General features: G+C 39.2%; 1 protein-coding gene across 3 annotated transcripts in view; it reads right to left on the bottom strand.

Moving 5' to 3' along the window:
- Positions 1 to 4,385, bottom strand: part of LOC108025707 (insulin-like growth factor 2 mRNA-binding protein 1) — a 29,698-nt gene extending 25,313 nt beyond the window's left edge. For 2 of the 3 annotated variants that reach the window (XM_017096258.3, XM_044092945.2), the window contains exon 1: positions 3,706 to 4,385. The gene's annotated coding sequence lies outside the window, so the exon portion shown is untranslated. The remainder of the gene's footprint in view (positions 1 to 3,705) is intronic. The other variant, XM_050889472.1, reaches the window with a different exon arrangement.
- Between the last annotated feature and the right edge of the window lie 13,464 nt (positions 4,386 to 17,849).

The raw sequence follows: 17,849 nt of genomic DNA on the forward strand, positions 1-17,849 counted from the left end.
AGTTTGCTTTAAAAAACAAATATATTACTTCCCAAACTAATATTTAATTTTTTGAGCAATAAAAACTTATTTTTTCCCCAAGGAAACCTTTGATATACGATTTAATGAGTAAGGAGTTACCTTAAAAGCAACTTGTTTTACTTTCCAAATTAATATTACACTTAAAGAACTTACAAATTAGTATTTGTTTCGAATAGAAACCCATGGAGCATCATTATATTTAACATATGCTAGGAGTTACTATTAGATTTTTAAATTGGTGAGAAAGTGAAACCCTTCATAAAAGATAAAATGCAAAATATATGGACTGTTTCCCTAAAAACAACTTGTATTACTTCCAAAATTATTATTATATTTTAAGTGTAATATTTCTTTCGAACAGAAACCTTTGATTTACTCCATAATAAGTAAGGAGTTCCCTAAAAAAACTTATATTACTTCCTGAATTCATATTTCACTTTAGGATGTTATAAACCAGCATTTGTTACTAATATGTGGGAAATTTCCTTAAAAACACCTAATTTTTATCACTTTTGAAAATGTTATTTAATTGTTAGGAAAGTGAATTGTAATCAGATTATTAAAAACGTATGTATAGGAAGTCCCTTAAAGCGAACCTATATCATTTCTAAAAGAAATATTACATTTTTAAGATAATGATCAGTCATGAATAGAAATCCTTGATATAAGATAACATATTGTATCTTCTTTTCGTATAGAGAACCTTGATATAGGATTAAATTATTTTTTACGTATATTTTTAAACCTATTTTTAAACATCTGATTTCCAGAGTTACTTGATTTATTAGAAATGTTCTTTATAAAGTCATAATACCCTAAGCATCAATTTAGTCAAAAATTTTACCAGAAATATATATACTATATAAGTGATATCATATCTTTTAAAATCCGAAGGCTGATCTCTTTAAAACCCAGTTTAAAATATTATAAAAAGTAAGCTTTAAGATTTAAATCACCAAGGAATAGGCAATTGTATTTCCTATAATCGGTTCTTCAGTCTATCTGATCTTTAATAATGTAAAATGGTGAACTTAAGCATGATGCCATTGCAATATCAACAGGAACTTAGTGATTTCAAACTAATAATATACATTTTCATATGTTTTTTTCGATTTTCCGAAACTCAAATCAGGTTAGTTGCTCGCCATTCCTAGGGCTGGCTCGGCGGTGTCCTGATTCCAGCGCACACACTCGCCGGCGAACAGGACATTGAACAATCGCACGCGAAGTGGCGACGAGATGGGCCAGGGGACGGGGATGAGGATGAGTCGAGGAGCTCGTTTGCTCGTTTGGCTACAGGACACCTTCGAGGACTAGATAAGGAGTGCCCGAGGGGGAGAGGAGGGCGAGGGCAGCCAGGCCACCAGTCCACCAGTCCACCAGGCAGGCTGGCAACAGCTGCGAAAGCCGCCTGCCTACCTAAGCTTTCTTAGAGCGCCGCCTCAAGGACAACGCGCGTCACGGGAGCGCTGGCGAGGTACAGTCGCGCCAATAGGACGAGGTAGAGCGCGGCGCACGGAGATCGAGGGATCGATTGAGCGCCCTCGGGAGGAAATTAGATACTAATCGAGAACTAGCCACTCCTAACGGGCAAGGGATATGGAATGTCCTATGCGATGGGGGATCTATCCATCCCTATATAAGAAGTTAGGATCGTATCTGTTCAGGTAGAAATTTCAGAGAATCACTAGGATACTCAGGGGAAAGATGTATTTGGGGTTTACTAGGAGGATAAGAAAGTTTAAAGTGGGTTATTTAAAAAATATAAGAGGTATTTCAGAAAAACACATTGTAAAGACATTATATTATGGATTATATAAGTGGATTTAGAAGGCAATGTAAGATGAGAGCCTGTTGAGGGATCCCTATATAAGTAGTTAGGATCATAAACATTTGGTTAGAAATACCAGGGAAATTCCACGGTTCCCAAAAAGGATATGTTTTTGGGCTTAACTAAGAGAATATGAAAGTTTAAGATGGGTTAACTAAAAAATATAGGAGGTGTTCTAGAAAAACGTATTTTTAAAGCATTAGAAATGGTTATAGAATGGACTATAATATGAAAGTCAGTTATTGAGAGATCAATCCAAAGTAGTATATGATCAAATCTATATATAAAAGGTTATCGAAAAATATGAGTGGCATGTTTAGGAAACTGATTTTGAAAGCCATTTAATAGTGTAATCTTAACTGACCACGAGCTCGAAAATATACAATTTTAAAGACTTGTTTACGTCTCTCCCCCCCAAAAAGATATGAATCTAGGAATCTGCCTAAACAGTCTGCTGCTAATTCTCGGCCCCAGCACCTAGATACATCTACTGGCGCACTCTCTCCTCTGCTTCTTTCACCGGCTGTTGAACTTTAGAATTGATCCGATTTTATTCGCATCTTCCATGAATTCGCCGCCTCACTTGAGAATGTATTAAATTTAGACGCAGACGAGCCAGATTAGAATGAGGAAGAGCCTGGGCAGGCGGGCCGACAGACGCTCCATTCATGCCACGCGCATCTTGCGCCGTCGACATTTAAAATAGACGCCGAGCACGCAACCTCCTCCTCCTCCTCCTCCGTTGGACCACAGAGGAGCCCGCCCCATCCCCGGCCATTTATTACCCCACTCGGGGAGCACTCCCTGCAGCCGGGGTGCCATTCCCACAATGTTGCAGTGGATGGGAGGGCCCCTCGGTTAGAAGGAATTTCTCATCGGAAGTATGAATGAAAGACGGGCGGAGGAGTTATAGGTTTTTAATTAATAGCAGTTCTATAAGTGAAATTTTCTTATTCGGAAGTAGTTCTCTAAGAAGAAATTTGAAATATTAAGAGCTCTAGTTGGGTTCTAAAATATCTATTATTAATATAAAAGATCATAATAGATAAAGTGCCAAAGATCTTATAAGAGGAAAGTATTATAAGTACGAACATTTATATTTAGAGATATGTGTGAATTTTGTTGTTTAGAACTACTACTGATAGAAGCAAATGGGATTACTAAGAGTTATGTTTGGGTCCTATAATATCATTTCAGTTGATAGTACTAAAGATTTTGGATATGCATTAGATCTCAAAAAAGGAACAATACGAATTATACTATCTCAACTTTATACCAAGTTCTTTTCTAGAGTTATGTGATATTATTTTTTTTTAAAAGTACTACCTTTAGAAGAAATCTGGAATATTACGATTTCTAGTTGGGTTCTATAATATCATTTGTATTGGTAGTCCCAGAAGTCCTTAGATCTTGGATTTGGATTGGGAAAGTACGAGTAATACTAGCTTGACTTTGGTAATATGAAGATCTGTATTTAGAGTTATGTTCCTCAGGTTAATCATCTGATTCCTATAAACACGTTTTCAAATTAGGGATTACTAGAGTTGAGTTATGAACTGGGATTGATAAGACTTTAGATTGTATTCTTCATACGAAATAAAGCTATCCTATTCTTATAGAAGATTGGAGCTTTCTTATATATAATTATATTATATAATATACTAAAATATACTAAAATATACTACAATATACTAAAATATACTATAATATAGTATAAGATACTGTATTATAATATTTATACCATACAGATCCTTCAGATAAATTCAAATGAGAGAAGGGTGTGTTAACCATCTTGCAGGGCATGTCAATACAATAGGTGGAGTTACATCTGATGAATACCATAAAATACTTACAGAATCAATCGCCTAAGCTGGTGATCATGGGTTGTGTGACAGGATGTCGCTTGAAACTGCTTGGGACTGAGGTGTATCACTCCAGAGAGCTCTCGGTTCGGTCCAGGCTATTGATCCCTTTAGGTTTCCAACTTCCGGCTTTCGGTCATCGGTGGACGTCGCTATCTGAGAGATGTTTGATAGGTCAGGCTTTGGGATGCAATATGGGGTGTGTGCAATTTTCTCGAGGGGGCGGAGAGTCCTCTGGCCTTTCTTTTCTGTACCACTAAAAGGATTCTCCACTGCTGACGTCTCGCTGCTCCTCTTTTTTCGGTTGGTATTACACGATCTAGGATTGGCGGATGCTTGGGAAGAATTTTAATTGCCAGCCGAAAGGTCTGCGAATCGAATGCACTGAATTTGGATTTGGATCTGTTCTTGAAGCCCGCGTTTGATCACTCCTTTGCCTGGCTTTCCCTTCCTTTAGTTGGCTTTCTTCTCGTTTTACTTTGTTTGGGTTTTGTTATTTGTTGTTTGTTATTTTTTTATGTTCGGTCTCTTGTCTTGTTATGGTCTGTGTGAGTGTATATTTTTGATTTTGGGTAAATTTTTGATTTTTTTTTGAGCGAGAGAAAAATTGAAACAGAATTGTGGGAAAGTGAAAATTTGTAGGGGCCCTTTGGCAGCTGGGATTGACAGGAGAGCCGATGATGTCTGGGAATTGGGGTGTGCACAGTCATAACACCCCCAACTTCAATGTCAGACAATTACATAAAGTAGGGAAGGAAAAACAAGGCTTACGTGGGCTCAGAAGTATATTTTAATAGTTTAGTATTTGAAATTAAATACTAATTAATTATTCCAGCTTGTGAAATCCTAAAACCTTATGGTATACCTCAAAAGCACAGAAATTCCACACTTAAATTGGAATTACATAAGTCTGGTCACACTAAGAGATTAACATAATAACAGAATGTGGTAATATTTTCCTTATCAATAGGGAAGCGAAAGAAAAATGATTATTTACAAGATTTTGGTACCATTAAAATAAATGTATTTATTTTTATACATTGGTTTCAATGTAATTATCATGAGCTCTTTAGGGTTGCCACATAACTAACCCCATTTTAGGGTTTTCAAAAATGTAGGCCCCTTTGTGCTGGTCTTTTCTTATAGTTGATTTTTCCTTCGACTGACTTCGACCGGAAGTAATACATCGTTGGCCTGTTTTCGTTGTGGATGTGGATTTTGTTTGATTTGCTTTCGTTATTGATTTTTGCGTAGGTGACAACTCTGTGGGTGGGTGGCGGTGGGTTGGCCCCAGAGCGAGCGGGTGCAAGCGAGACGGCAGCAGCTGCGTGAGTGCGTACAAAGTAAGTCTGGAAAAACACTCTCCCCCTCTCCCTCCCTCTCTCTCTCCCCCGTTCTCTGGCTTTGTCTAGGCCTCTCTCCCTCTCTTTCTGATTCACTTACACTTTGGTGTGTTGCTTAAACCTCAAGAATTCGCGTGGAATACTTGTTTTTTTTTACGTTTTAATCATCAATTTAGCACTTTTCGCTTGGCTTTTCACTGGTTTTTCCTTTTTCTTTGGTATTTCTCTTGGCTTTGTGTCACTTCTTGGTCATGGAGGAAAAAAACAACAAAAATCGCAAATGGCGGCGACAACGGCGGCGGCGGTGACGACGGCGTCTGAATCTATCTGAAAACTATCTCGATAGCTACGCGGCGTGCGCTATTTGCTAGTTGCTATTTGCTGTGAGCTATGAGCTGTGAGCTGTGAGCTGCGAACTGTGGGCTGTGGGCTGTGTGAGCTGAGAGTCGAGAGTCGAACGAACTGACGCAACGGCGACGAGTGAACTGCCTGCCCTGCCGGATATACGGATCCCAATTCCAAGGTGTCTGCTCGGCGCCCGATGAAAATGCGAGGAAAACTCTGCCACGCGACTCTCTGTCCCTCTGCCGCCGCAGCAGCTGCGTTGGCGTCAGCGCCGGCGTCGGCGTCGGCGTCGGCGTCGCTTTTCCCACCCATCCGAAAACAGTGAAAGTTGTAAACCAAAATGGCTGACCCTGCTCCTGCGTACGTGTGCGCGTCTATCCGCCTTATCCGCCTTAAGGAGCAGCAGCCGGCTTTCACCACACTCGCTCTAAACAGTCTGCGACCACAGGAAAACGATCTTAACTTCTCACAAGATATTCAGGGAAGGCAAGCAGATACTCACAGATGTAAAAGTATCTTTAGGATAGGTAAAAAGTGAAATAAAAAACCGATTTAGCCTTGATCAGAAATATTTCCTTTAGGCATATGGGTTTAAGTTACGGGTTATATATTCATATACATTCATCTACACTTTATAAGGAATTTTCGGTGAAATTTTGGATGCTGTAGCTTTACTAGTTTAGGCCCTGCATCTACTTGCCACATTTGTTAGACTCCTTTTTTATGTACTTTATATTTGCATTTTATTTTGTTATATAAAGAAATAAATTTGTAAATTTAATAACTTAATGACTAATAAAGATATTTTTTTATATCTTTTAAAACGTCAATTTCATGGATATTTTTTATTGTATCTAACAGATACCATGTTTGCCATCTCCTAGCTGCTGGCGATCACTGTGCCAGCTGTTGGACCTGTACTTGGCACTGCGCTTCTGGAAGGTTTTCCCAGCGCAAGGAAAAACCAGCCGAAAAACGCAACGGATAAACGAATATTTTCCATCTGATTGGTTTGGACCGGCTTGCTGTTGGCAGCGCAGCCGGCGCCGGCGTCGACGGCGACGCAGCTGCGACGGGGGTGAGTGTGAGAAATGGGAAAGGCGAAAATTCATAGTCCCAGGCGGAAAACTCGGGGAAAAACGGTGAAAAACAAGGGTGGCCCGAGCAGCGACGCTGGCGTTTTTCCCTCTTCCTCTTCCTCTCACTCTCCCCTCTCCTACTTCTCTCTCTTCCTTTCTCTTTTCTCCTCTCCTTTCCTTTCCTCTCTCCTTCTCCTCCTCCTCCTCCGTTTTCCAATCGCCCTGTCTGTTTTGTCTGCTGGCTGGTGAAAATGTCAGGAAAATTCAAACTGCCACAGCTGCTTTGCAAAGGCAAGACTTAAATTCTGAGATGTGGGGAAAACAAAAAAAACAAAGCGCAAAGGAAAACTGTCTCTCGGGGCATTGTGGATTGTATTCCACCTACGATTGCCACTTGAAGTTGGCATTCGAAAATAAACACGGCATAATTTGATTTGGGCAAGGAGATACTCTTTGAAATATCCTATACTTACTACTAATAGTTATAGAATTTTGGAAACTTTTTTTAAAGAAATCTATTGTTAAGCATTAGAAACGACGACTATCTATTATTACCCACATATCATTTTCCCTTTAAGAGCGTTTTTAGTTCGTTTCTTTAATGTAGGCTTCATTAGTCTCCAGAAAGTATGCAATGATTTTTTGGTAATGTCTTTTGAGAACATTTTGGGTAGCATTCTATAACATTATCATTAATAGGTATGGGCTTACATATTTATTAAAACTTATATATATTTATATCTATCAAAAAGTCAAATCATTTGTTTAATAATCGTATAATGTATGATATAATGATATAATATAATAATAATCTTATGATAATCATGATGATATTATTATGATATATTATTATGATATATTATTATGATATATTATTATGATATACTGATTATCTAAAATGGGTTTGCAAATTTAATAAAATTATATTTGTATATCTGTCAAAAATGTAAATCATTTGTTTTACATTCGAGTAATGATATGATATTATCATATGATATAATAATAATATAATCACGATGATATCATTTTATAATATAAGGATGTTAAACATGGGTTTACAAATTTATTAAAAATATATATTCATTAAAAACATATATATTCATTAAATCGTATAATGATATAATATAACGGTGATGATCTAATGTTATGATATAGTGATAATTATAAATTTAAATTAACTAATGTTTTGGCTAATGTAAATTAAATTTTAATAGGATTAAATTTTGGTAGGATTACATTTTGATAGGATTATGTATGTATGTATTTTCCAACTAGATTTTCCCTTTAGATCTTAAAGGAGAAGGTACCGAAAGTCTTATAAAGATAGTGGAAAGTTAGGATCCTGGAAGCACACATTGATCTATGACTCTCCTTCCAGCACTCTCTGCCTGCTTCATCCACTCCTGCCCGCTTCCTCTCTCGCTGACCTTGCTTTCTGCTTCCTGCTCTCCTGCATTTTCCCGTTCTTTATCGCTGCTTCCTCGTTCGGCTAAATCCGACGCGCACCCCAGAACAGAAGCATACCTACATGCACACACACATACATATTCCACTGTTACCAACCCAGCGCAGCCCACCAACACACGCACACCCGGCCCGCACACACACACAGGGCGTCCCGTTTCCGAATTTCGAGCGAAACTTGCGTAGTTTTTCAACCCCGAAATACGGGACAAGGACAAGGTCGAGGATGTGGCCCTACGCCCCTGGACGGGCGGTGGGCGGTGGGTGCGAGGCGGATGCGATGTCCAGGACCCACAGCCAAGCTTAAGTCCTTCGCCAAGGCGCACACTTTATCCCTCATGCTGCACTTTCCAGCTTTAGATCTATCTGTTGAAGTTCAACTTTAAGCTCATCTGGTACGACTTTACTAGATATTAATCACTGATATCTAATATCTTCAAGTACCTTAATTAATGGGAACTCCAAGTACTATCTCTCAAAAACTAATATTGGAGACTCTTAATAAACACCATGGGAGTCCCATACTTACATTAGCACTTCACTTTACAGTTCTAAAAAGAAATTTTGATATGTTTATTAATAAATTCTGAGTTAGGACTATATATATATAATATATCTTTTTATATAATATATAGACCATATCTATACACAAAAATTAAGGATAGATTGACTTTTATGGTGCTTTTCTTTATTTCGACTGCATATCTTTATACACAATATAAATTTAGATATAGTATTTTACAAAAATATAGGTCTTAGAAAGATTTTTATGGTGATTTTAAGAGTTTATATATTATGGATATAGATATAGAATGTTTCAAAAATACAGGATACAGATAGATTATTATGGGGCTTTTCTGAGTTATTAAATATATACAACATGTCTAAAAAAATACAGTATAGATAGGTTTTTATGAGGCTTCTGAAATGACCATATCTATAATTCCAACTTAGGAAAAATCATTGTGCCATTATTATGGTAACACTGATCGTAAATATATGTTTTATAAAATAAATTTTACAACAATCTACAAAAATATAGGATATAGAATAGGATTTTGTACGGTGGCTTCTGTTGCGATATTTTAAAAAGTCATTATTGGCAATACGGATCTATATCCCATCAAAAATATAGGATATATGATTTTTAGGGTGCTCCTGATGGAATATTTGAAAAGTCATATTATAATCTAATATGAAAATGGTAAAACGGATCTCGAACATATAACTCATAGAATAATTACTAAATTATCCCCCCTAAAATGTAATTACTTTTCAAGGACAATCCCTAATGGGCGCCATGAAAAGTTCTCCAAAAATGGTTCGATGCGCTGGTGGAAAACCGAAATTTCCTCGGACTCCTCGGGAGGCTGTTGAACCCCCAGAAACCCCTTAGTTTGTTCGCCACCACCGCTGTGTGAGCTGTGGCTGAGATGTGCTCCTGCGTTTGCCAGGAATGTTTACAGCCGGCTGGGTCCTGGGATTGGGTTCCAGCTAGCTCTAGCCTAGTGGCGTTGCCTCCCCTGCACCGCGGGACGAGGACGAGGACGCGGACAAGGGGTTAGGGGTTAGAGCGACGGACAAGGGACGAGGGAAGGGGGAGGGAAAGCCACCACCCACCCCTGAGGCAACTGCGACGCATTTTTGTGCGTGCGTCCTGTGCGTTGCCATGCTGCGATTTCCATTTCGATTTGGGACGGATGGGATCGCATGGGATGGTATGGGTTGGTATGGGAGTATGCTATTGTATGGCATGGTGAGGAGTGCACAGTAAAAAACGAAACAGCTCTATCAGGGGTTCCCCCGATATCGCACCCAGTAATAGTTCACCCTAAAACGAAATCTCAGTCACAGGAAACGTTTCAAAATCACATAGATTATGTAGATCTATCAATTATAAGACTAGAAAAAAATGAGACTTAATTTACTCCGAAACGTATACAAAACTCAAAAGACTTCTGTAAAACCCCAGCAAATCTTTAAAAGGTGCTTAAAAGCAAGCTACTATATATTTAAATCCAAAAATCGGATGAAAGAAAGTCCTAATATTTTCTATAGCATACTTTTTAGACAACTTTTCAGGTGATTTTAAAACTCTACAAATTGCAACTTTTTGTTGTGAAAAATAAGCTAAAATATAAACATTTTCTTTATCTACTTTTTAAGACATTTTCTCTATGAAAATAACTTTAAATTATGTGCTATATCACCAAAAAGATTTAATATTCTTTATGTGTGAAATGGAATGAGCTGTAGTGGAATGGAATGGGATGGGGAACGCTGGAACGTTCCATTCCGCTGCGCTCTCGCTTTCCGGTGTGTGGTGTCCCGTTACGCACTCGCTCGCCATCTCTGTTGCACCCCCGCCACTCGACAGTTACCGTTCGAGGATCAAAAGCGGCTGCGAATGAAAAACGGTGCTTGGCCCATTCTCCCCTGTTCCTTCCTCGTTCCCTTCTGATTTTGCCCTTTGCTTTATTTACTTTTTTATTATTATTATTTCATTAGATTGCAACCCTCGTGTGTCTCTATTCTGGCATCTCCCTACCCTTTCCATCCTCTATTTGTTGTTGTAATCGTCCCGTCGTGGAACAAGGACAAATAACGTGGGGGGGGGGCTTTATTTGGTCTTGGAATGGTGAGTGCGTACTTTGAAATCTTAACGGAACATGGTTGTTTATTGCGTCCACTGCGGATTTCGCCTGGCGCTGACGTCATCGCCACTGGAGTGGAGTTAACCCCTCGAGGGTGCCACTTATTCAACTTAAAAGTTTGGTTACTTTTTCTATCTTTCTGCGAATCTAAGACATATCTCAAGTTATCTTCTATACTTCTTATAAAAATAAGCTTGGGCATGCTGTATTTTCTTTATTTTCATATAGACAACCTCTTACTACACTTAGTTTCTTTTATTTTACACTATAATATAAACCTGTTAGACATAAAACAAGACGCTGGATTTTATGGAAAATTAAAAACATTAGGAAAACATCCGAATTTCTTTAAAGATTGTTTATTAAGGAGCTGTTTTTATTGCATCATAAATAATTGTAACCTTAAACCAATCAAGGATCTTACAATTTTGAGATTCAAATGGTAATTGGACCATAATTTTTAAGCGGTGGTATTTAGACAAATCATGTTTAAAGGCTTGCATAGTGTTTCGAAATACCTTTCTAACGACGTATAGCACAAACCTGTAGCTTCAGTACTCCACAAGTTACGGGTATACAATATTTAGCTATTTATAGCTGTTTTCTGGCCAAACTATTAAACGAACTCTTTACATAACATTAAAGAAAGTTAAAATAAGAAAAAATATTCCTTAAATTTATCATATTGTGAGTATCATTAAAAACCAAGTTTAAAGTTAAACCATAAAACCGATATTAATTGTATCACTTGTTATGGGTTGTGTGTATATGCGAGTCAGTCTCTTCGAATCGGATCGTATTCTTCCCCATCGAGGGCTTTCTTCAGGCGTTCTTCTCCCTTTTCTCCTGCCCCTGTCACTGTTACTGGAGTTGCTCATTCTTCTGCTGGTGCGATGACCTCAATGCGTTTTTAATAAGTTCTACAAAGTCGGGAGTCGGAGCTTGGGAGTCGGAGCTGGGGAAGACGACGTGACCCGGCTGATTGGATGATGGCAATCTCACGGCAGGACCTTCAGCCTTTTCGCTGCAAAGAAAGCGCGTGCGGCATGCAACGTGCATCCTGCGATCGAAAGCCAGCGAAAGTGCCTGTCTGTCCTCGATGGCACACTCTCCCTTGGGGATTCAGGATGCGCGGCACAGGACTCAGGACTCGGGTCTCGGGACTCGGAACTCGGAACTCGGGACCCTGGTTATTCCTATGAACCTATATACCTTATTTCGGGGGTCAGGCAGGGCGATATCGACGGACAGAGGACACAGGACCGAGGACCCTATCATCGGCAATCGGCGATCCTTGATCTCGTCGCCAGCTGCACCTGCTGGACACCAGGACACCGCTGGTGTGGTGTGTTTGTTGGTTTTTCGCTCGCTCCCTTCGCTTCGTCCCCCCCTTTTTTTCGGACGGCGACCACTACCCATTTCTCACTCGCTAACGGTTCCCTGTTAACGGTATTGCACCTGGGAGGGGTCCTCGAAACGCAAGTGTTGCCATAGATGCTGGCCTGACCCACTTGATCCCGAACCCCTTTTGCCACTTGCAATACGATCCGCATAATCTTGACTCTCTCTCATAATTATCAAATCAACCAGCCAGCGAACAGCCATAAATGAACCAGGGCATTGAGGATAAGGGATTGCATTTCACCGGGAAAAAATGCAGGGGGGGGGAGAGGGGATGCAGTGCAGTCGCGTGGCAAGGGCAACCCCTCGAGCTGCCACGTTGCATCGCTGCAGCCTCTCGTGTCCTCCTCTTCGGCGACGTGCCCATGCATCTTAAGCCAGTCGCACTACACTGCAAGAAATGCATACATTAGATACATTACAATATTAAGTGTCTTCAAACCAAGTTACAAAGTGAATTGTTTTCTTAAATATGAATACCCTCAAAATATTTTTAAAAAACAATATTCTTACTTATATATATCCTCAAAATATGGCAAATTTACATAGTTTTATAGAAGGGTACGCATAGGTTTTTATAATCTGAAGAATTCGCGTTTTCTTTTTCTTATTTATCATTTCAGTTTGATGTTGATGTACATTTTCGAATTTAAAAATTCATTAAACACAAATTAATTTATATTCGTAATTTTAATAGTATGTAAAAATATATTCATACCTCCCCTAGATGTTTAGGAAGTTATAGAGGAGTCTGAAGAATTCGCGTTTTCATTTTCTTAATTAATTATAAAATATTGCTGTTCTGGTTAAGTAAGTGTGTAAAATGTTTAAAATTTTAAGAGTAGTAAAGAGTTTTTTTTTTAATCTATTAAAGAAATATTTTTACTGATGTCTTGAAGTTTGTAGAGGAGTTTCTATGGACTGAAGAAGTCGCGTTTTCATTTTTTCTAAATGTTATCATAGTTTGATGGTGTCGTATGTGAGAGTGGAAAATGGGTAAACATTTTGAGATTGGTAGAGAGTTAACATCCGAAACTATTCAATAAATATTTTTACTGATGTCTTGAAGTTTATAGAGGAGTTTCTATGGACTGAAGAATTCGCGTTTTCATTTTTTAATTATTATCATAGTTTGATGGTGTGGTATGTGAGTGTGGAAAATGGGTAAACATTTTGAGATTGGTAGAGAGTTAACTTCCGAATCTATTCAATGAATATTTTTACTGATGTCTTGAAGTTTATAGAGGAGTTTCTATGGACTGAAGAATTCGCGTTTTCATTTTTTTTAATTATTATTATAGTTTGACGGTGTGGTATGTGAGTGTGGAAAATGGGTAAACATTTTGAGATTGGTAGAGAGTTAACTTCCGAATCTATTCAATGAATATTTTTACTGATGTCTTGAAGTTTTCATTTTTTTAATTATTATCATAGTTTGATGGTGTGGTATGTGAGTGTGGAAAATGGGTAAACATTTTGAGGTTGGTAGAGAGTTACCTTCCGAATCTATTCAATAAATATTTTTACTGATGTCTTGAAGTTTATAGAGGAGTTTCTATGGACTGAAGAATTCGCGTTAAGCTATTTTCTTAGTTTGGAAAGTTGGTAAAAATGCTTAGTGTACGGAGTTAACTTCAAAATGTATTTAAGAATTCTTTGCACTTATTTAGATGCTTATGTAGACTATATTTTTGTGCCCGTGTAGCTCCGCCAGTTAGTGCAGGATCTGCTGTGCAATCCGATCTGTGTCAGTGACTCCCAGTCGGTCCTCGCAGTCTCCTCTTTGCATACGAGTGGCTCCCAAGTGTCTTAATCAGCGCTTAATGTGTTGTGATTGCGTAATCGAGAGGAGGGCAGCTGGCTGCCGGCTCTTACCTGTGGCAGGGGCACGCGTCACTGGCTGCAGAAACTACTGAGCTGCTGGGCTGCTGGGCTGCTGGACTGCCCACCTGCCTGCCACCTGAGAGGTGCACCGAAACCGGGACTCGCCCCACGGATGAAGCAATTATGCACGCGCTTTTTGGGGCACACTACTGAGCCGAGGACTGAGGAGGGCCGACGAACGGGGCGTCGCTCGATAATGTTGTCAGCTCAATTACAAGCCATTGATGGCTCCAGTGTGCAAAGAAACAAGCGGAGAGCGCCGAAAAGAAATTAAAACATAAAATTTCAATATGCAGCGGGCCAGGGGAAGAGCAAGTATTCGCCAGGCGTATTGAATTGCCCGAAGGAGTGGATCCCAAAAAGGTGAAACCGAAGCATAAACACGGGGCAGGCCCGGGGGGCGCTGCCTGGGGCATCCCGTGGGGCGATAATGCCCGGGGCTTGAGTTGCAAGCTGGAACTAAGCCAACAGCACAGCGGAGCCGATAATGTCCCAATTAATGGGCGCACACAGAACCAAGGGACTCGGACTCTACGGAAGGCCAGGAACTCGGAAACTGCACCTCCAATGGCCCAAGTGCACTGAAAACCACACACAAATTAAGGGGCATGTTTGATAATCTCTTATTCCATTGTAATAATATATAACTATAATCCACTGGCCTTGCAGCTTTTAAATTTTAAATATAAGCATTTATACCATTTACCATTGATTATAAGCTGTGTAAAAATTACATTTTATTTATCTTCCAATTATAAACATTTAAAAATCATCATCATCCTAAAGCGTACATAAATGGAATTTTGGTTCTTTTATCGTACTTATAGATTTTACTTGTGCCAATTTCTCAATGTCTGGTTAAGCCCCCAGCTTTTTAACTGCTACAAGTTACTTGATAATAAGAATTTCCATTGTATCGAAATGGAAACTTAAAACTATCTCAAAATGCATAGTAACTTTGAGTAATCTTCCCATAGAAGTCAAAAAATTACAAAACTAAGATAAGGATTTGATAATTATTATTATAATATCAAGACAATATCATTATAATAACAATTTGATTAAAGTATAATCCTATAATGATAATTTAAAACAATTCACAATAAAATAATATAAAATGTTACTTTATATTATTATATATTAACGAATAATATAGTTATAATTTTATAATAATATATTAAAACAAACCAGAAGAAAAAAAGAAGAAGAAATGTCATGTTATTAAATATTATTATACATTGTTATATGTGCAAGAATAATAAAGTTATAAATGTATATTTATAATTTAAAGCAATCTAAAAGGAAAATAAAATTCCTTATCCCAAATTTAATAATATTATGAACTGCTAGGAATTAAATAAGAATTACCTGATGGCCCTGGCACTACCCGCCTTATTTATAAAAAGCTTCAACAATATTATGTATTCATTGGTTTATTATGATGATTATTATATGAAAATGCGCTTGTTTTATTAAAAGCCAGAGATGATTGCGTATTATCCTGGCGAACGGCACTATCTTATGCAATCAATCGACGGTGGCAAGAAGATACAATATCTGTTGGTGCTTATGCGGCTTATCCACACCGATGGAAGGTGTCAGCGGCAGATTGCAGGCCCTCTGCTCATTATTGGCCAGGTTATTATCGTTTATAAAATAAATAAGGCCGAGGCAATAATAACGATAATAAGCAGTTGAAAATTGAAAAGCTGAGGGAGCTGAGGGCCATCTGCAGGCCACCCAGGAAAGGGGATGCATATATATAGGCTATGGTGCGAGAGCCAGGACATTGGCGGCGCATCCTTGTTGGCAATGCGACGCTTGGCCTCATTAACGCCGCGAATTAACGGGCATTTAGCCAGCGAACAAAATGCACAAAATGCCCAAAAGCCCAGGGACACCAACGAAGTTGCAGGAGCCCAAAAAAGGAGTGGGGCCGAGGAGTTGGATAAGGGACAGCGATCCTTGCATGTCTGGCGGCCATAAAAATTCATATTTAAAATGCATAACAATGAGTGCCGCACGCGAAGCTTTAACGGGCGAACGTTAGGATCAGGGATCAGGGATCAGGGATCAAGGAGCGAGGATCGCCTGGCGGGACTACTGGCACCCACATATAGCCGCAGAAACGGGGTTGCAGTTTGTTCTCCTTCGTATTTTTGGCCACACAACAAAGACCGGCGAACAAACAACGAAATTAAGCTGGAATTTTGAGTGGCACGAGCCAGCGATCCCTGCGATCCTTGCGATCCCGCTGCACTGCACTGCTTATCCTTAATTTCGCTGGCCCTGCTGTCGTCCTGCCAGCCAGCCAGCTCTCCCCCACAGCCCCCGGGTCCTTCCTTTCGGGACAGGTGCAAACTCTTTTCTTTCGCGTTTTTTTCTCCATTTTTTCGGCTGTTTTGTGTGTGTGTTTTTCGGCTGTCGCCTGTCGGCTGTCGGCTGTCTGTCCCCCAAAAAGTCGCCGCCGAGTGTCCCGAGAGTGTCCTTACCCCTTGATCCTTGAGCACAGCTCAGCACAACTCAGCACAAAGACGGACGCAGGCACACGAGCTGCATTAATTCGCTTCTTTATTTTTGGGTAATTGCCGAAAATGTTCCGAGTGAGCGAGCGAATCCCTGGCCGCCGCGTCTGCGTGTCCTGATCCTGCGTCAGCCGGATTAGGCGACCCGCTCCTCCTCCTCCTCCTCCTCGTTCTGCCCATGATGCTCCTCCTCCTGAGCCTGATCCCCTGCGCTTGATTGCGATTTCACGTTCCTCTCATTTTTCAACAGTCCCACCAGCCGTGCGATCATTGACTCTTGTCAGGCAATGAATACGAGTATGTGCACAGTGTACGCATATATACATTTGTGACCCCTTGGACCCCTTCTTCGGCTCACCTGGGTCTCCCCAGCCTCGAAATTGGTTTCACCCAGGCAATGCGTTAAATTCTTTTTCCTACACATTGTTTGAATTTCAGGAGGACTTCATTATTATTCCGCAACTAAAAGTCACAATCACGAATGTCATATAAAATTGAGCATTCAAAACTGATCATTTTTTGACACATGAAAAAATTCTTAAAAAAATTAGTTTTCCTAAAAGTGATGGGGATCGTTAGCATATTAAACCAGCTGCTCAAAACAGTCGGACTTTTAGCTCTACGTCTTGATTTGGCTAAACTACGACTGAAAAGCCCCAAAGAAAAATCGATTTTTTGACAAAAATCAGAATCTTGTATTTTCTCCTCGAAAAAAATGAAAAAATTTAGAAAAAAATAAATGTTCCTAAAAGTGATGGGGATCGTTAGCATATTAAGCTAGCTGCTCAAAACAGTCGGACTTTTAGCTCTACGTCTTGATTTGGCTAAACTACGACTGAAAAGCCCCAAAGAAAAATCGATTTTTTGACAAAAATCTGAAGCTCGTATTTTCTCCTCGAAAAAAATGAAAAAATTTGGAAAAAAATTAGTTTTTCTAAAAGTGATGGGGATCGTTAGCATATTAAGCTAGCTGCTCAAAACAGTCGGACTTTTAGCTCTACGTCTTGATTTGGCTAAACTACGACTGAAAAACCCCAAAGAAAAATCGATTTTTTGACAAAAATCGGAATCTTGTATTTTCTCCTCGAAAAAAATGAAAAAATTTGGAAAAAAATAAATGTTCCTAAAAGTGATGGGGATCGTTAGCATATTAAACCAGCTGCTCAAAACAGTCGGACTTTTAGCTCTACGTCTTGATTTGGCTAAACTACGACTGAAAAACCCCAAAGAAAAATCGAATTTTTGACAAAAATCTGAAGCTCGTATTTTCTCCTCGAAAAAAATGAAAAAATTTGGAAAAAAATTAGTTTTTCTAAAAGTGATAGGGATTGTTAGCATATTAAGCTAGCTGCTCAAAACAGTCGGACTTTTAGCTCTACGTCTTGATTTGGCTAAACTACGACTGAAAAACACCAAAGAAAAATCGAATTTTTGACAGAA

Source organism: Drosophila biarmipes, chromosome X (genome assembly GCF_025231255.1).
Source record: "Drosophila biarmipes strain raj3 chromosome X, RU_DBia_V1.1, whole genome shotgun sequence".
NCBI classification, from domain to species: domain Eukaryota; kingdom Metazoa; phylum Arthropoda; class Insecta; order Diptera; family Drosophilidae; genus Drosophila; species Drosophila biarmipes.